Genomic DNA, 21,012 nt, shown 5'->3' with positions numbered 1-21,012 from the left:
AGTCGTTTAACCAACTGAGCCACCCAGGCACCTGATATTTAGGGTTCTTTGAATATCTTACTCTTGGTGGAGAAAATCAGTTTTGTTTTATTCTTTTTGATCATTATCACAATTTCCATGTTAGAGGATTCACAGATGGGGGAAACCATAGGTTATGTAGATTACAAGGCAAACGTAAACATTTTTTTTGGTGCATTTTGGCCTAGGATTCATTCTTTAGTATCCTTTATCAGACACTTTTCTTACTTTCTCATGTATTTCATGCACTCTGGAAGGCTCTGGGATTCTTGCTGTCCAGAAACATACAGTCTAATGAATGAAAGAGATATGTGAATAACTACTTACACAGTGAAATATGTACTCATAAAACTATGGAGAATGTAGTGACTTTCCCTATGGGGAAAGGAAATGCTATGGTTATTCAGAAATAGCCATATCTAAGAAGAAGGTTACAAAAAGCTCTACATGCAGAATGAGGGGGGTGAGAATGTGGGAAAGGGTAAACATTTTTTCCACTGTTCCTCACACCAACCCTGTGATACAAGTATCAGACTCTGGAGAGGTCTTGCAGCTGGTATGAGGCAGAGCTAGGATTTAAACTTAATGTCATTTTATTCCAAATCTATGCTCTGCATCAGAATTAAATCATAAAAGAAACTTTTTGTCAAAGCGGTGGAAGGCTTTTTTGATTTAATTTTTTATTTCAAAGGTAAGTATGTCCATAAATTTTGTCCTAAGACATTAAGGGGAAATCTGATACTGTAAATTTACATACCAGATGTAAATAAACCATCTACTTTCATGGGCACTCTAGTACCCCCAAGATCTTTAGGAGGATAACAAGAAAAGTTGAGAGATTCTACCCTTTACTTTCTTACATTACTTGAAAAAGTTGTGAAAGGATCAGAAGAAAGGATGGAAGGGGCCTCCAACCTGAAGATAGATAGATAGATAGATAGATAGATAGATAGATAGATGGATGAGTAGGTAGGTATCTGGGGTATACTTGGCAAATCCAAGTAGTAAGTAAATATTAATAGTAATTTCAAATTATCCATATTGAACTGATCTTCTTTTTTCCTCTAGTCTAGCAATGAATTGGTTTATGAGAACATAGTTTTTAAAAAGATTAGCATTATAATTAAAGTGTCCAGTAGGGAAAGTATGTGGTTTTGTGTATACTGTCTTAAATACTTACATATGTTGTATTATGTAGCATCATTCCATATATATAGCAGAATACAGTTTAAGAACAGTGCACTAGAATTTTTTGCAAGGCATTTTCCTAAAGAAGCAGAGAATGTAGTTGAAAATGGAAAAGTAGAGTTGGACAGACCTACTTTTAAAATCAGGCTTGTGATCCTTGGACATGTTCTTTGCCTTATCTGGGCCTTAGTTTTCTCTATGGGTATACTTAGGTGGTTTTTGCAGATGATTTGTAAGTGCTCTTGTAAATATGACATTCCCTAGATATAAGGAGGGATGAGAAAGAAAGGGGGGAGGTTAAAAAAAAAAAAAGGATAGGAAGGATTAGAAAAAGGAAAGAGGAAAATAAATACCCAAGTTATTTACTAAATGTGGCCTGGCCTCATTAGCTACCTTCTTCAGACACCTGGCCTTCCTGCCCTTTATTGTGTTCTCTTTTGTACCTGTTTTTCTGAATAACTTAAGTGACTAGTCAGGGCTTTCTCCCACAGCGTTCTTAGAGTTAATGCCACAGAGCAGACTAATGTCAGTTGTGAAATAAATTGCATTTTCTCATTGAAACAATTTTATAATTTCTGCCTATAGACTTGACCTAAGTAAATTATAAATTTGGTTATAGTGCAACTCAAAAGGAAAGATAAACCAACTCTAAAACTCAATAAGCATTAAAAATAGTAGAATTACATTCCAGACACCCAGACATACCTGGGTGTCTCAGTTCATTAAGCAACTGCCTTCAGCTTATGTCATGATCCCAGGGTCCTGGGATCGAGCCCCAAGTAGGGCTCCCTACTCTGGGTGGGGGGAGGGATCTACTTCTCCCTGTCCCTCTGCTGCTCTGCCTGCTTCTGCTGTCTCTCATTCTCTCTGACAAATAAATGTTAAAAAAAAAAAATTACATTCCAAATTCTATAGAATAGGCATAAGCGTATCCTACATATTGAACACACAGAGATATCTGCATATATTATGATGGGTATATTGAGCATAGGAAGAATAAACTCAGCTCTGTGGTAAATTTGAACTAGTCTCTTAGGCATAAATAAAAAGAATTGAGCACTTAATATTGCATCCTACGTAAATTTAGAGGGACAATTAGAAAATAATTTGAATGCGTCTCTGTCTTTTAAAATGACCACTTAGGGAAGTTTGAATTGTTGCCTGTTGTTGTTGTTGTGTTTTAAGCATGTTAAGTTTTCTTGGGTAAGTAGAAGCAGTTGCAATCATTATATTGACCTTAGAATTATACACAAAGTTAGAATCACTGTTTTTTAAAAAACAGTCATGATAATATCTTAATATTTGGAAGTAGCAGTAATAATTTCTGGCACGGAGTAAGTGCTCAATAAATATGTGATCTGAGAAATACATGTGAAAGCTGGGAGACATAATCAGACTAATTACCACCCTACTGCCCCTACAGAGCAATAAAAATGTTTATTAACCTGAGGGTTAAATCAGTTTTGTTTTTAAACCCCTAGTGAGATTCATCTCTCTCTCTCCTCTGTTGCCTTTAGAAGTCCCTGTCTGTGCTGAGGAAACAATTCCAAGTGGTTCTTGCTACCTTTATAGGTAGCAGTAAATAAGGTATAAGTGTTTTGTGATGCCTAAATCACTGCTGCTATTTCTTTTTTTTTTTTTTTTAAACATTCCAGTCCATTTTTAGCTTTCCACTGACAAGATTTCTCAGCCATGGCTCTGACTGTGGACTTTGTATTTTGTTTAAAACCAGTGCTTTTCAGGAGGCGTTTTCAATGTTCACCAGTTGTGCTGTGTTTACAGCTTGAGAATGTCCACTGGCATATCTGGGAAGAAAGGCACTTTAACTTCTAGATTTGTGAGGACAGTGAGATAGTCTAGCTCCAGGAGATGTATTTCTGAGTATACAAATCAATTCTGTCTCTTTCTATTATTTATTCTTCTCCATGAAATCCACATTCATTTCATATGTTCTAAATTCAGGGTGGATCATTTGGAACAAAGGTTCTCAGACTTTATCAGTATCAGAATTACCTGCAGAACTCAGTAAAACAGATTGCTGGGTGAGCTCCACCTCCCAGAGTTGTGATTCAGTCTTGGCTGCTGCTTGTGAATCCTGACAAGTTCCCAGCTGATGCTGTTGGTTTGGGGACCACACTTTGAGAGCCACTAACTTAGGACATTGGTTCTTAAATGTCATACATCAGGTTCGCCTGGGAAGCTACACACACATTTCCTCTTCATATTAATTAAGGGAAGTAGGGAACTGGAGCCAGTATTTATGTTTCCTAGATGATTTTAAAGCAGCCAGTCTTGCAGTTGCCTGTGAGCAAATTTTCTAAATTACTGGTTTAGGCCAGTAGTTCTCCAGTTTAAACCTGTCTAAGAAGTACTTGTAGAGCTTGTTAAAACACAATTCTGGACCCCATCCTACTGGTTCATTAGGTCCAGGTGGGGCCCAAGAATTTGCATTTCTATCATGTTATGGGAGATACCGATGCTTTAGGTGCAGGGGCTGTACTTGGAGAAGCAGTGATCTTGGCCCACTAACCCTAATTTTTGGATACTCTGTAATTGATTTAAATAGCTGGATAAATTTAGAGACTGTAAATCTCTGTCATCCTCTGATGGTGTTGAGTTTTTCCCAGAGTTTTTATGCAACAGTAATGTACTATTCTGAACTACAGTCATTCAACTCTCCTTCTAGGAAAGTAAGTGTTTAGGTTTGTCTTAGAGGTACATATATATAATGGTTCTGAATAAAACTTAAAAATAATTCTGAAAGATAGAAAAGCCACAATTAAGGAAACAGTTGAGAATTAGCAAGCATACAAATAAAAATATAGACATATGTTTTTCCTAGAACATTTGCTTGCTTAAAATTTGTGGACCTGTGTGTTCTTTGAGTTTTTTGTGCATTGACTGTCTGATGGTTTTCCTTCTTCCTGGCCTGCCTTCTAGTCAGAGAAACCTTGTCCTTTTTAACAAAGGGTGGGACCCAGATGTCTAATAATAGCGTACATTGAAGTGATTCAGAATTTCATATAACCTAAGTGGATTATGTTTCCCATTGTTTTTGTAATCTAATGGTTGTTTGTGGGATACTAATACAAAAGATAAAAGTCCCTATAGAATATATTTGTTTGTGCATGCTTTTTTAGAGTCTAGAAGGTTTACAATCTATTCCATAGTTTGTATTCCACAGTTTGTGAGAGTGGTACTACAGTGTGCTTATCTTAATTTTTCCAGTCTTTTATTCCAATGTTACTAAATGTTTTCTGTATCTTTTAACTTGTTTCCATATGAATGTGAAAATTGGAAATACTACAGTAGTGTTACTTTCAACACGTGGGTCTTTTATCTGAGCAGATATAATGTTTAATGTTGAGAGTTGGGTGTGAAAGTTATTTTCAAATGTTATTTTTTTTATCATTAATTTCTGAGCTAGAGTGTGGTGTGATATGTTGTGACTTGTCCAAAAGCCTAATGTTTTGTAGCTCACCTTTTTAAGCAAAGAGCAGCTGCGTTTTGAAATGTTTTATCTCAAGTGGACATGTTGTTTATGAGCTCAACTCGGACACATCCTGACATTTAATATCTGTATTTGTATTCTTCCTGGGCTTAGGCTGCCTTTCTAATTAATTAGTTGTGTAGCCTTTTATTAATTCCTTCAAAATTTATAATGTTTTAAATTAACAGCATAGATAAGCATACCACACTTTTTTGGAAAACATGAAATGTTAATTATGTAGCAGAGACATGAATTATATAAACTCTGCTGAATGTTAGAAGATGCTTAGCAACAATGTTTTCCAAATATAGGGATTTATTATAAACTTATCCTTCTAAGGCTGCCTGTGCCATTTCAGGAGAGTGAATATAAATAGGGCTTGATTTCTTTAAGAAGTGGACTCAGTCATTTTGTTTACAGTGAAAGGAAGTACTTGCTTCACATTCTAAGAATTTATCTTTAGCATCCTTGTTGATTACACATCATTTCAACAGGTTCATACCAAATATTTGGACCTTGATAAGATAGCATCACATACAGGAAAAATTAAAAGTCTTATTTAAACAATGATTTTGTCATTATTACTATTAAGTAGGGCTGGTAACAATACTGAGTCTAATTACCATAATATAACTTTTTTTGAGGTGGAAAATTTGATCTGTCTTATACCAGAATTCTGAGTTATTTTTATCTTTTATTCCCCTCTCCCACCCTTCACTAGCTTATTTTAACAGGAATTTATGGAAGATCTACTATGTACAAAGTATGCAACAGTCCAGCTCTTATGAAAGGATTTTTCTAAAATTTTCCACCATTTTTTGAATTCTGCTAATGTTGTTTTCTAAGTTAGAATTAAAATATTGATTCTGCAAAAATTCAGTATTTTTAAGTGAAGTTCAGGGAAGTGATGGTGTTTTGTGGAAAGCTTATGATGAGCTACGAGCTGTAGATTCAAATGCTACACTACTCATTTAATTTATTATATTCTGTTTCCTCACCTGCTAACCAGGGATACCATATTTTTTTAAGAGTTCTTATGAGGTTTAAAAATGTAATATGGTTGCAGTAGTCATGATTTATACAGAACCTCATACTGTCACTTTCTCTCTTTTAAGAAAAATTTATATTTTGTGTGTATTTTCCATCCTCTGGTGGATGCTTATTTGAATTTTGACAGTACTGGTATTTTATGAAGTATTCTTGGTTATCCTAGTACAGGAGATGTTAGGGAAGCTGTCAGTGTCCTTTACCTTGCTGGAGAAGTAATTTTTCCTGACTTTGTATCAGTAAAAGTCTGCAACAAATGCAAACTGTAGATAATTTGATAGGACTTGTTTTGGGGGCCTCCCTGACAGATTTTCTTGCTGAACTTGGAAGCTCTCGTGTCATACATAGGCAGAGTCATGGTCTCTTCCCTCTCCCTATCCCCATGTGAGTCTGCTGCAGGTCTGCAGTAGAGCAACAAAGTTAAATCAATGTATCATGATCATCACTCTAAGTAATGCATTTTATAATGGATCATATCCTTATTCATTATTGTAGCTTGGTAAATAAGCAGTAACTATGCAATATAAAATCTCAGGAAACAATGAATTTTCTCCTCTGTTTTGTAATTATGAAATGTAGTGATAGTTTTATTTGTGATGTTATGAATGACACTGCCTAAATACTATGGATTTTTTTTAAAATAAGAGGTAGAATTCTTTTTTTGGTCAGTGAATTGGGTATCTTAATATTACTTTTGCTCTTCATTTGAAATGACTAGAGTCGAATGGTTTGTTTCAGAAAAACAGGTGGTAGTTTTGATTCTGTTTAAGCTCTCAGTAATACGTTTACTTCACTAGTGGAAACTTTTCCGAGTTGCCTTGCCAAGACTATAAAAGTAGGAAACTTGAGGAAAGGTTTTCATCCTAATTAAAGCAATCACAGAAATAAAAAAATCAGTCTATCGAAATAAGTTATTTCTAAGAGCTATATTTTAATTTTTTTATTCTTTATCAGATCCTGTCAGATTCAGTTTCAAAATTTATTCAGAATTTGAGCTTTAAAAAAAAAATTAACTGTTTCCATTGCTCTTGTCTGGACTATGGTGTTACTTGCTTCCTGACCAGTCTGTCTTCCACGTCCCACCCTTTCTTATCCTTATATTGTCTGAGGTTCAGAACTTTGAACTGCAGACTTTGGAGCTGAGGAGAGTTTTGGTTAGAGATAGAAACTTGGGAGTTGTCAACAGTTAGGTTGTGACTGAAGCCATTGAAATGAATGAAATCACTTAGCATGAGTGAAATTCAGACATTTATTCATTTATTGAGCCAGAGACTGCTCTGGGTGCTGGGGCTGCCTCAGTGAACAAGACTTGGACCCTGTCTTAGAGCTCAGAGTGCCCAGGCAAGTACTGCAGAGTAACAGGTAATCATGGTACCTGTATGTGTTGGGTGTTTGTGAGTGATCAGGGAGGTTTTAGAATGCTGATAAGGAGAGTAGAGGGGTCCTGGGGGATACCACCATTCAGTGGTTGGCTTGTTAGAAAAGATCTGGTATAGGAGACTGGGGAGTGGCCAGGAGATGGGAAAAGAACTGAAAGAAAGTGGTGACTCAAATGAGAGAAGATTGCAGAGAGGAAGCAATTAGAATTAATTTTGTATTAGTTACCACTAACCCAATGTGTTAGCCATTGCTTGAAGTGCCTTACACATATTAATGCATTTTTTACTCACCACAACCCTTATAAGGTTATCTTCATTTTATAAGTGAGAAAACTTAGGTCGGAGAGGTTAAGGAACTTTCCTAAACTCACATAGGAAGTAAGTAGTGGAGCTAGGATCAACAATATTAGAGACCACAGTGATATCTATTGCTTAGTTTCCTACCTGGGAAATGGGGGCCTTGTAAGGGAATAGTTCTAGTGGGGTCCTGTGGCTAGCTGCTAGATTGTGATAAATTGAAGGGTGATTAAAAGTGGAGAAACAGAAATAGTGCTTGTGAATTACTTTTCAATTTAGTGTTGTGCTGTTATTTAGAATTTTGTACTTTCCATAAAAAAGGCCTGAATATAGTTGGCCTCCCCTCTGCCTTTGCCACATCTGTGCCCCCTTTTCCTCCTCATCTCAGGTTATGTTCCATCATTATTTTTCTGGTTCCTCTTCTCTGACCTGGGCCTTGCTCGAGTCCACCAAGCCATAAATCTTCAGCCTGTCTTGGCTTAAGAATTGTGCTGTAGTCAACTATCTTTTTTTTTTTTTAACCCAACAGGTTATAACATTGATAAGCCAATTAAGTAAATAATTTGATATTAAAAATTTAACTAAACACTATATTTTTAGGAAAGTTTGTTACACCCGGGACTGGTGAAGTGAATTAATCTTGATGTTTTAGAACTAGAAGACCCTCTTAGAAATCATTACTACATTTCCTTGGCCCAGGGTTCAGGTCTTGAGACCAGTATGCCTTCTCTAGTCCCATTACTTTTTTTTTTTTTTTTTAAGATTTTTTTTTTGGACAGACAGAGATCACAAGTAGGCAGAGAAAGAGAGGAAGGGGAGCAGGCTCCCCGCTCAGCAGAGAACCCGATGCGGGTCTCGATCCCAGGACCCTGGGATCATGACCTTCGCCGAAGGCAGAGGCTTTAACTCACTGAGCCACCCAGGCACCCCGTCTTGTCCCATTACTTTTAAAAGCAACTTTGAAAGTGATAGTGGCTTCAGAATAGACGTGGCTTCCTTGATCAGCTTGTTATACCAATCACTTGAAGTGTAAATAAAACAAGAACCATAATACCTTTGAGGGTATTTATTTGATTTCTATTAATGCAGTGAGAAATGGAACTCTCCCAGTGATATATCAAGTGATACTTACCACCTTGTCTATACTTATATTGAGTTGAGGGAAAGTAAAGATTCCAGATAAAACATAAATTTTCTATAGTTTGGATATTTTGAAGAAAATGTATTTTAAAAAAGGAGACTTAGATTTTATTATAGTTGCTTTCAGCCTTCATGTGCCTGAGGAAATTTTACGCTTAACTTTTATAATTTAAATTTGACATCCAGATGCCATGTTTCACATTACTTTGTCATATAATTAAATGTCTGTAGGGTAGATAATATTCTGAAAAACATTATTATTCCTGTGATCAGTCTAAGTTCATTGTTGGTTTCCAATGAAGGAACTTAATTGCAGTCTCAAAAATAATTTTATTTAGTAAGCACTGGGTATAAAATTGTTGGATTCCATATGTGTAGGGCAAGATGATGTTTGTTGATTGAATTTGGAGCAGATGGTTTTGAAGAACATGAATTTAGAGTAATTGCTCTTATCCGGATGTGATTATCTCTGGATAGTGATGCAGAGCTTGAGGGGGAACATGTTTTAGACTGGAAAGAATGTGTTGGCATTAGGCTTGCCTGAGGCATTTTGACTTTTCATTGTGTCTTGTTTTCCATTCTCAAAACTTTTAAGAGCATTGGAAAATAAAATAATTAAAACAAAATGACAAATTTATTGTTTAATTAACTACACCTGTTTTTTTGTCTCCAAGTTGTGTTTTTTAAGAACATAGATGTACTGCTTCTGTTTTTGTTTACATTTTAAAAATTAACTTTAAACTTAGTAAGAAAAAGAAATGTCATAGATTGCTTGCCCTAAGCTATATTCGCTGATGGTGTACATGTGTCCAATTGCTCCTCTAGTTAATTGTGTTCTACTGGTTCATAAAAATACATGTATTTTTAAAAATTGAATTTCTTGGCATAGATTCTGTGGCCTCATTAGGAATGGTTGATGTCCAGTCATTTAAGCTTAGCATCATAGAATTTTAAAGCTGAAAAAATAATTTGGATAAAATATATTTTATTTTTTCCATTTAGTAAGTGAGATAACATGACCAACAAGGCTAAGTTTTATGTAAAGTGACACTCACACTAGTGGCAGATCTAAGACACAGAGAATTGGTTGCATTAATATGATAGCTCTAGAGATGTTTAAATTTTGCAACCTCTGATATACATTTAACATTTAATTCATGTAAATTCTGTTTCAACTTGTACATTATTTTCAAAAATCATTTGTGTAAAATACTATATATAGTATACTATATATAGCTCTATATAGAGTCTAGAGTCATGGAACCTTTGATTGGGAAATAATTGGAAGGCCTATGCAGGAATTTCATGGATCTCTTAAGTTTTTATAGCTTTTGCAAATTTATTATTTTCCATATTGTTGGGTTTTTTTTTCCATTTTTGACAGTATGGCATGTTGTCTTAAATATCTGCAAACAAATTAATAAAGATGGATTTAGGCTTATTTAAAACACGTTCTTTTATATTTGTAGGTGTGAATTCTTTTAAGGTCAGAGATTTTGTCTTTTATTGTTCTACAGGACCTCATAATCTCTAAAGTTAGGCTCATTCTTGTCCCTGGGTTTTTGTATATAGTATTCCCTCTGCCTTGAATACTCTGCAGCCTATGTGACCTCAATTCTTATGTTAACAGTTTAACATCAGTTCATTTTTCAGGTCTGCGTATTGAGGTTGGACCCACATTTTAGTCTCTCTTCATTTGTGAAATAGAAGAATGTACTAAATGATTTTTCTGAATGTTATCTAACTCCGAACTGTTACTAATTCCACAAAACTGGGTTAGCTGTCCCTGATGTGTTTTTGTACCACTTTGTTCTTTCCACCTCATACTACTCCGCACAGGTTATAATAGTTGTTATTGTGTGTCTTCTCTATTAGACTGTTAGACTATGAGAGGCTTATCTGCTTGTTGCTCTTGTGGACTCTTAGATGAAAGAGCTCAATACATTTGTTGAATAAATTATGTTTAGGAGGTACTTGGTGAATGAATTTTTGAACGAGTGAATAGATTAACTAAAATTGAAGAAGAGTATCTGTGAAGGGGTAACTTGTGGTTGATGGATGTATGTTTTCCAAGTGAATTCATGATATAATATTTTAATAGTTGCCTTATTTTAATGTGAACTGTAACTGAATTGGCAAGTAAGTAATGCAGGTATGGCATAGTGTTAGATGGAAATCAGCTTGGCTACTGGGGGTTCTCTTTCCTTGTGTTCCCCCCACACTCCTCTCTGTCTTTGTCTGTTTCTCTTTCTCAAATAAATAAATCTTTAAAAAAAAGATCAGCTTGGTAGGCTCCCCCCACACCAAACTGGAGTTCGATTAGAATTTTTAAGTCTCTTGATCAATTTGGGGAGAATTAGAAAGTTGACATCTTTGCAGTCCATGAATATGGTAGATCCCCTCACTTATTCTAGGTCTTCCATTTCTCTCAAAGTTTTTGTGAAGAAGCCTTGCATGATGTTCAGTATATTTATTCTTAGGTATGTAGGGTTTTTTGAATATGGTTATAAGTGGCATCTTTTAAAATTTTACCTCTAGGGGCACCTGGGTAGCTCAGTCATTAAGCGTCTGCCTTTGGGTTGGGTCATGATCCCGGGGTCTTGGGATCGAGGCCTGCATGGGGCTCCCTGCTCGGCAGGAAGCCTGCTTTTCTTCCTCTCCCACTCCCCCTGCTTGTGTTCCCTCTTGCTGTGTCTCTCTCTCTCAAATAGATAAATAAAATCTTTTAAAAAAGGAAAAAAAGAAAATTTTACCTCATAGCTCTCTTTTTTTCTTTCACTGTTACCTAGGGAAAGTAAATTTTTGTGTATTGACTTTGTGTCTGCCTGTCTTGCTAAATTCACTTCTTAGTCTTAATAGTGTATATGTAGATTCTTTGAGTTTTCTATGTATATAATTATGTTATAGCTTTACATGTGTTCAGTCTACTGATAATGAGTTTTATTTATCCCTCTTAATCTCTATGCTCATTACTTATTTTTTTTTTTAAATTTTATTTATTTATTTGACAGAGACACAGCAAAAGAGGAAACATAAGCTGGGGTGGGGGGGGGGGAGTGGGAGTGGGAGAGGGAGAAGCAGGATTCCCGCGGAGCAGGGAGTCCAATGCGGGACTCAATCCCAGAACCTTTGGATCACAGCCTGAGCCAAAGGCAGACGCTTAACAACTAAGCCACCCAGGCACCCCTATTACTTCTTTTTGTGCCTTATTGCACTGGCTAAGATTTCTAACATCATCTTTAGTGTAAGTAATAATTATTCTTATCTCATTCCTGATCCTAGGGAGAAAGTTTCTAGTATTTTGCAGTTAAGAAATATATTCACTCTCTGTTTTTTGTAGCTACTCTAGTAAAGAATTTCCATCTAGTCCTGTTTGGTTTTTGTAACTAACTGTTGATTTTTTTTATGATATACTTACCTGTGTCTTTTGAGATAATCATATTGTTTATTTTCTAATAACGTGGAGAATGGTGTTCATTGATTTTTTTTCACATGTGAAACCAACTTCATATTCTTGGAACATAGCCATTTTGTCCTGATGTATAATCCTTTATTTATGTTTTTATGGATGTTTTGTTTGGGATATTTGCATGTATGTTCATGAGAGAGATTCACTTACAATTTTGTTTACTTATAACGTACTCTTAAGATGAGGAACATGGCTATGCTGGCCTTATGAGTCAACTTGGGAATTGTTCTGGCTTTTATTTTTCTCTGGAAGAGTTTTTGTAAGCTTAGTGTTATAGTCATCCTTAAATACTTCATAATATTTTCCAATGAAGCCATTTGTGTTTGGAATTTTGTCTGTGAGAAAAGTTTTAATTACAGAATAAATTTATTTGTAGCTATTAGAATATTTAGAATATTTAATTATGTACTTTTTGGTTTGTAGTTCTGATAAGCTTTTTTCTCCTAGAAATTTGTTTATTTCATGTAAATTTTCAAATTATTTGCTCAAGGTTATTCCAGGTATTCTGTTACTGGCTTTTCAATATCTGTAGGTTCTGTAGTGATGTCTTATTTTTCATTCTTTTTTTTTTTAAAGATTTTATTTTATTTATTTGACAGAGAGAGAGATCACAAGTAGGCAGAGAGGCAGGCAGAGAGAGAGGAGGAAGCAGGCCCCCTGCGGAGCAGAGAGCCGGACACGGGGCTCGATCTCAGGACCCTGAGATCATGACCTGAGCCGAAGGCAGCAGCTTAATCCACTGAGCCACCCAGGCGCACCTTATTTTTCATTCTTAATATTGGTAATGTGTCTTTTCTCACACTGGTGAGACCATGCCCTGATTCATCTGGCTAGAGGTTTATATGTTTTATTAGCCTTTTCAGGGAATAAACTTTGGCTTTAATTTTTTTAAATTGTATGTTTGTTTTCTATTTCATTAACTTCTTCATTGTTTCCCTCGTGCTATTTTTCTCTTTGGTATATTTTATTGTTCATTTTACAGGATGAGCATCTCATTGACTGTCAGCCTTTTTTCTTTCCTAATATGTGCATTATGCCTGTCACTGTGTTTTTAGTACAGCTTTAACAGCAAATCACAAATTCTCATGTTATATTTTCATTATTTTAGTTTTTAAAAATTATAATGTTTTATTAGGTTTTTTCTTTGACCCATGGATTATTTGAAAATTAATTAATTTCCAAATATTTAATGTCTTTTTGGTATCTTTTTGTTAACTGATTTTTTTTTTAAAGCTTTTATTTATTTATTTGATAGACAGAGATCACAAGTAGGCAGAGAGGCAGGCAGAGAGAGAGGAAGGGAAGCAGGCTCAGAGAGAGGAAGGGAAGCAGGCTCCCTGCTGAGCAGAAAGCCTGATGCAGGGCTTGATCCCAGGACCCTGGGATCATGACCTGAGTGGAAGACAGAGGCTTTAACCCACTGAGCCACCCAGGTACCCCTTTTTGTTAACTGATTTTGATATTAATTCTTACTGTGGTTCCAGAACATATACTTTGATTTCTCTACTTAAAATATACAGACAGTTACTTTGTGTCCCAGCATATGTCAGTTTTGGTACTTCTTCCAGATACACTTGAGGGCATGGATATTTTATTATTTTAGATTTTTTAAAAAATGTATGCCAATTAGGATAAGTGAGCTAATTTTGTTTTTATACCTTCTGTAAATATGTATATTTATGTATCTATAAATGTATATGGGAAATATGTTAAAATCTGTAAGTTGAGTTGCACATTTGTCCATTTTTCCTTTCAGTTCTACTTAATTTTGCTTTTTATGTCATGAGACTTTTGTTACTAGGCCTGTATTAATATAGAATTTTATATAGTCTTGGTAGATTGACCCTTTTATTATCCTGAAATGCTTAGTAATACCTCTTGCTTAAAGTCTATTTGATAGTCTATTATAGGAGCACTGTTTTATTTTTGTTTATGTTTGCATGGTAGTTCTTGCTCTATTCTTTTTTCTTTTTTTTTCCCCCAAGATTTTATTTATTTGAGAGAGAGAGAATGAGCATGAGCAGGGGAGAGAGGCAGAGTCCCCACTGAACCTAGAGCCTGATGGAGGGCCTGGTTCCAGAACCCTTGGACTATGACCTGAGCCAAAGGCAGCCAGTTAACCAGCTGAGCCACCCAGACACTGCCCCTCTCTATTCTTTTACTTTCAATCTTTTCATCTTTGTATTTTTAGAATACGTCTTTTATAAATGGCACAAATTTGGGTTTTATTTGTTTATTTTGGTACAGGGTATTTTTTAATCCATCTGTGCTGTCAGTCTTAATTCATATATGTAATACATTTAAATTTGGGTGATATCTTAAATACTTAGATTTAATCTGCCTTCTTTGTGTTTGTCCACCTTCTCTATGTTCCGCCCCTTTGTTTTCTTGCCTTCTCTTGGAATAGGCAAGTATTTTTATTATTTTTATCTTCCTCCTGTTGTCTTTTTCATTACACGTTTTAACTTCTTTTTCAGTGGTTATCCTATATATCATATTATGTCTCCTTGGCTTATTAGAGATTAATGCAAGAATAGTAAAAAAACTTTGGGAATACTTTGATTCTCTTTATCCCCAAACATTGTTGTTTTATACAGTTATCATTCATTTATATTTGTCTACATATATGGGGTCTCTATGACCATGCCTAAGTTTGATGCTTCACCAGGAGGAGTCACAGAACTTAGCATGTAGTTATATTGACTGCTATGATTCATTATAATGCAAAGGATACATGGTAGAGTAAACAAAGAGAAAAGGCACATGGGGCAAAGTGTGGAGGAAACCTGGTATAGATTTCTAAGAGTTCTCTCCCAGTGGAGTCACATAGGACATGTTTAATTCCTCCAGCAATGAGTTGAGACAACACGTATGAAATGTTGTCTACACGGATAATTCATTAGAGACGCAGTGCCTAGGGATCCACACAATGAACCAATTTTCCCATTATTTAGTTACCAACTACTAAATATTCTATGCTTTCTTCACTGATTTATGATAGATTATCAGAGGTTTATTGCGTATTAAACTTATATACATATGGATCTGTCTCTGAACCCTGTGTCCTGTTGTGGTCTCTTTGGTTTTATGCCTTTTACATGCTATTTTAATAGTACTAATTATAATATATCTTACTATATGGTAAGATAAATCCTACCTATTTACTTGCATTATTGTTGACTTAGTTATATATAGATCTTTATTTCTCAATACTATTTTTAGAGAAAGTTTATTCTGATTTACCAAAAATATACAATTGGCATTTTGATTGGAATTACGTTTAACATAAACAGTGTTTTGAATATAACGGACATTTTTATAGTATTGTCTTCCCATTCAAGAACCTGGAATTTCACTCTTTGAATTCATATTTTTCTCTTTATTAAAATTTCTTCATAGAGGTCTTATATGTTTTTGGTTAGGTTAATTCCTAGCTAATTTATCAATTTTGTGATTATTGCAAATGGTGTCTTTTTTAAAAAAATGGTATTTTAAATTTGCTCTTCTTGGTATAGAGAAGTTTTATATTGATAATTTTTTTGTCAGTCTTCAGCCTTGTTTAACTCTCTTATTAATTCTACTAGTTTTCTTCTGAGCTTTTTGGCTTTTCTGGGTAGATGATTTTCATGTGCAAATAATGGAAGTTTGGTCTCTTTCCAGTCTTCTGAGAGGGTAGCACTGCTGGGTTTGTGCTGGTGTTGGTAGAATGATGGTTATAGGAATAGCAAACAGATAGGAAGTCTATGGGACATAAAGTCCCTTCTTCCCTCTTCAGCTTTGCTGTCTTCCTCTAGAGATTTGCTCTAGCATTGGCAAAGTCTACCATGGAACAAAAAAGTAGTTTGCAGTGTCAGCCCTGGAGCTAGGTATAGAACCATGATTTTCAAGCTAAGTGTCAGTAATTTAATAAGTAGTACAATTGAAAACTAAATCAGATAATATTTAAATAAACTCTCTGAGCTATAAAAGACATCATATGGCAAATTAGATATTAAGAATAGAATAGTAAAAATTATGTTTTAAATATTCTCTAAGGTGAAGTCATAACAAATATATTTTATTAAGAAGAAGGGTTAAAAATAACTGCACTCAGCTTGAGTATTTGGAAGAGATCAGTAGAATAAACCCAAGAGGAGGGAAATTAAAACTATAAGGTTAGATTTAATGAAATAGAGAACAGAACAACAAAGTTAAAAAAAAATTCATTCTTTGGAAAGACTTTTAAGATTATGAAGTCAGAAGAAGGTCCATTCAAGAGACAGGAGCATACTATTGGTATTTTTGGTGAAAGAGAAAAGAAGATACAAATGAAGGGACACCTGGGTGGCTCAGTTGCTTAAGTGGCTGCCTTCAGCTCAGGTCATGGTCCCAGGGTCCTGAGATTGAGTACCACATTGGATTCCTTGCTCAGTGGGGAGACCACTTCTCTCTCTGCTTGCCGCTCCCCCTGCTTGTGCTCTCTTTCTCTCTCTCTCTAACAGATAAATAAATAAAATCTTTAAAAAATATTTTTAAAAAGATACAGATAAAATACAGAGAGCAGAATTAACTACAGACAAAACAAAGATTTAAAAAACCAAACAGATGTTCCTCCTAGATGTTAAAAACCCTCTGTGCAGTAGAAAAATATCTATTTCACTGACTTTTCCTATTAATATCCTGACAGCTTCATGATTGACTTTACTTTGATTCACTATACTCTGTTCACGTAAATACATGCATTAACATTTCCAGTATAATTACCAAAATAATAGAAAAAGAGTATATACCTTCAAAGCTAGTAGAAGGCAAAATGGAATGTAAAAAGAACAAAACAAAAATCAGTGTGAAAAAACCCAAGAAAAGAAGGTAGGGATTAGACTATAGTCATGTTAACGTTAGACCAAGTAACTTTAAGGCAAAAAGCATCCCCACTGATAAAGATGAGTACTGCATATTCTTTCGGTTCATTGGGAAGGCATAACTATTTTAAAGGTCACTGTGAAATCTATAAAGTAAACTTTCTGTAAGTACAAGGAGAAATGAACAGAAAACCTATTTTAGTGAGAGAATTTTAATGCTTCTTTGTCAGTGGTGTTGAGGATAGAGAAGATTTGAACGACAAAATAAAAAAACTTGACCTAATGGATATATGCTTAGAATGCTGAAACCAGCAACATATATGTTGAAGCATACAAAGAACATTTATGAATTCATTTAATTCAACATTTATGAATGTATTTAATACACCTTATTCTCTGACCAAAATTCATTTAAGTTAAAAATGAATAAATTAGAAAATTTTATAGTTTGGAAATTAGAAAACTCTAAATAACTCATTGGTTGAATTATAATATGCAAATGAAAAGCTGTTTGGTATTAAACAATGCAGATATATCAAAATTTATGGATATATAGCTAACGCAATGCTTATAGGGGAACTTATAACCTGAAATTCTTAAATTAGAAATGAGGAAAGGTTGAAAAATAATGAGCCAGGCATTGTCATTAAAAAATAACAAGCCCTAGGGGCGCCTGGGTGGCTCAGTGGATTAAGCCGCTGCCTTCGGCTCGGGTGATGATCTCAGGGTCCTGGGATCGAGCCCCGCATCGGGCTCTCTGCTCCGCAGGGAGCCTGCTTCCTCCTCTCTCTCTGTCTGCCTCTCTGCCTACTTGTAATCTCTCTCTCTGTCAAATAAATAAATAAAATCTTTAAAAAAAAAATAACAAGCCCTAGAAAACAGAAATATTTAATACAGATTGGGCAGAATTGAACAGAAAAGGGAGACAATTACAAGAAAGAAGTAGAGTGTTTTGTGTACTCTTTCATACTAACTGCATGCTCCTTTCCTTGCTACCTCTACATGGTCCTAGTGGGCTCTGGGGTTATCTCAGCCTCTGCTCAGCATCTCTTGTTGATCCTATTACTTCATTGGAAGCTAATCTTGAGCAAATTCTATACTTCTATTTAAAGACTAGTTCTTGGTTTTATTGGGGAGGGGAGGCAAAACCTTGCCAGCCTTTCTCTGGGTCCCAGTTGGCTTGAAGTCCTTTCAGGGCACCACCGCTCTTGTATTTGTTTCTTCTTACATTATTGCTGGTTCTTTTAGTGTGCTTTTTTTTTGTCTATATATTTTGTTATTATAGTGCTTATTAGAAGGTATTCTTAGATATCTAGTGATCTTTGGGTGTTTTCTCATATTTGAAAGTGGAGCTCCTAAAAGTTGATTAGGTACTCTGAACTGTTGGAGCTTGTGGTCTTTCATGTAGTGAGTTCTGCGTGGCCCTTTCCTTGGGTGAAGGGACCTGTCGATATCCTTGGTCGGGCTAGTACCTTTCTGTGAGAAGGATCTTTTAGCTTCCTATGTGGCAGGTGTATCTTGATAGTAAACTCTGGGAGCAGCAGGGAAGAGCAGAGTGGAGGAGGTGAGGAGTCTTACTAATTTCTCTCTTTGGTATGATTCCCTTGTCTCTAGCTGTGGTTTGTGTCTCCTCAGTTCAGAAATGGTTTGTGTTAGTTACTTACCTTTAGAGATAGGCTACAGGAAACGTCATCTGACTCCATGCAATTAGGGAGGGGATCTTGAGGAGCTAACAGCTTCCTAATAGACTTCTCTCCTAACCTTCCACTTTCAATTTCTAACCTGATTTTTCTGTGTTTTTTTTTTTTTCCCCCCAGAAGCAATTTGTGCTATCCAACTTTGAACTCTTTTGATCATATGTGGGTAAGGTGAATAGGAGGGGCATCTGTTGGCATAAATCTGGTTCCTCTCAGATTTTCTTACTGTATGCTAGTGTGTCAGCTTTCCTGGGTCAGTTATATTCAGTTACTACTTGTTCATTTGCTGTTCAGTTTCCAAAATTTTTGTTGCTATTTTATTGTTTCTCTCCTATATGCCGTTCCAGGTTTGTTTCTTTAAAAAATCCCCTTACACTCACTGTAGTGGGGGTTTGGGAGGGAGCAAAAGAAAGTGCTTGGATTTAATCTTCTGTCTTTACTAGCTTGAATGACTTTACTTCAAACCTTTATTTTTCAATTCTTGATTCATATGCTCAGTAGTGGCTCACTTTCATCCTTTAATTTTAAATTTATTTGAGAAATAGTAGGTAAATATATGTTATCTATCATTTGGATATGTTCATCACAGAATCAGTCTTTCTATTTTACTATTTCTTAACTTTTGAAAACTCCTGTCTTTATTTTTTCACCTTTTCTGTCTTTGGGAATTACTCCTCTTTTTCTTGCTATCTTCATAGATGTGGAAATTTTTGTCTAGCTCTAAATTCTGTAGTTTGCATTTGAAATCACAGATGTTTTGCTAGCTTATAAATATATTCTTATTGTAAATGCTTTAGCCATATATTGTCTTTTTTCCAAACCCCTTCCTCACATGCGAATAAGTGATCTTTCTTGTCAAGCTGTATGTTTACATGTCACAAATATGGCAGGGAAATTATTTGACTGCTTCCTTTGTTTCAGTTTTTAGTATCTCGGTTCTGGTAAGAGTGAGGTATCTGGTTTAAATTAAAAATGTTGACCAGTATTGCTAGAGAGCCATTTGAGACATGAAGAAGAGTCAGATTCTTTTGATTACTTCCATTTATGTAAGATTTATAGGAATTTCATAAGTTCTTTTGGGCCACCAACGTGCTGCTTAATACAACACTTTAGTTACGGCACTTTAGTTACTGCACTTTAGTTACTGCAGTTTTATCTGTTTAGGTTTCTTTTTTACGCTTACTGTACCATTTAACTAAAGGGTATGTTAGGCAATGAAACAACCTAATTTAATATTAACTTTCATTTTGTGTTGTGAAGGGTCTGAGCTTTTACACCCTGCCTGCAAGCCAGTAAGTTTTCCAAGTACTTGCAGAAGATACAATATTCCTGGGTCATGGGGTGCCTGGCAGGCTCAGTCAGTGGAACATGTGATTCTTGATCTTGGGATTGTGAGTTCAGGCCCCATGTTGGGACCTATTTTAAAAAGAAAAAAAAAATCCTGGGTCATAGTCAAAGGCCAGAATATTATAGCAACAGAAGTAGCCAGAGCAGCAGCATATGAACCAGTTCCTTGAGCCTCACTTTTCACAGAGTGACATGAAGAAGGCTGGGTGACTTCTGTTTCCAGACAAGGCATTATAGGAGGAGAATCCTGAATTCAGGGAAACCGAATCTTTTGTATCAGACAGTAATCATGTCTGCTGTTTGCTTTGCGGGGAGACAGTCTATCTTCATGTGTACAAACATCCTTGAAAATATATCTGGAACAGAGACAGTCCTTTTGCTCAAAAGATAAGCAGAAATGCTAGAATGATGTAAAGAATTATCTTTCAGCATTTTGGAAGGCAGAAAAACCAACTGGGTGTTTGTAAGATGACCTAAGACATTTTCTGTAGAAAATAATGATTTTTTTTTTTAATGTGTATCTTCAGTTTCTTCTTATGTAGCTATTTTTGCTGTTTAGCTTACTATCTCCAAGTCCTCCATGAATATTAGATTCACACTGATAGTTTCCTGGGAAAGACTGCTATAGATCGATTTTCTGAATATCGTTGAGGTATTCACTTTTTTTCTTACTAGTCAAACATACCTAACCTTCTGTTTTGGGAGTTTGTGTCTGCCCTCTTTGCATCAGTGCTTCTGTTTCTCTATAAAAGTTCAAATATATGAAAGCAAGTAAAGTGATAGTTATGGTATCATTTTATCTTTGTAAAAAATTCATGGATGCATAGCATCCATGTTTTAGACAAAAGATCTTTAACATGATGGAGTTAGCTGGTGTCCCAGGACAAGTTCGTATATTCAGACTGAATTTCTAAGGGGTGTCTGAGACCGGAATTCTAAGTGGACCTTCATCATTCACTGGAACACAAAAGTCTCACTTTATTAAAGACTCTAAGGCAGAGAGCCATAGATAGGGACTCTGCTGCCTAGAGGTCTTTGTCACAGGTCAAAGGGCTCTAAATCTGGCAACTTATCTATGAAGGAAGGGGAATTAGGATGT

General features: G+C 35.5%; 1 protein-coding gene across 1 annotated transcript in view; it reads left to right on the top strand.

The window, feature by feature from the left end:
• Nucleotides 1-21,012, top strand: part of SPATA5 (spermatogenesis associated 5) — a 336,855-nt gene that overhangs the window by 21,955 nt on the left and 293,888 nt on the right. The gene's annotated exons all lie outside the window — the stretch shown is intronic.

Source organism: Meles meles, chromosome 2 (genome assembly GCF_922984935.1).
Source record: "Meles meles chromosome 2, mMelMel3.1 paternal haplotype, whole genome shotgun sequence".
NCBI classification, from domain to species: domain Eukaryota; kingdom Metazoa; phylum Chordata; class Mammalia; order Carnivora; family Mustelidae; genus Meles; species Meles meles.
Note: the sequence above shows the minus strand (reverse complement) of the source record. Positions and strands in the feature narration are given on the sequence as shown.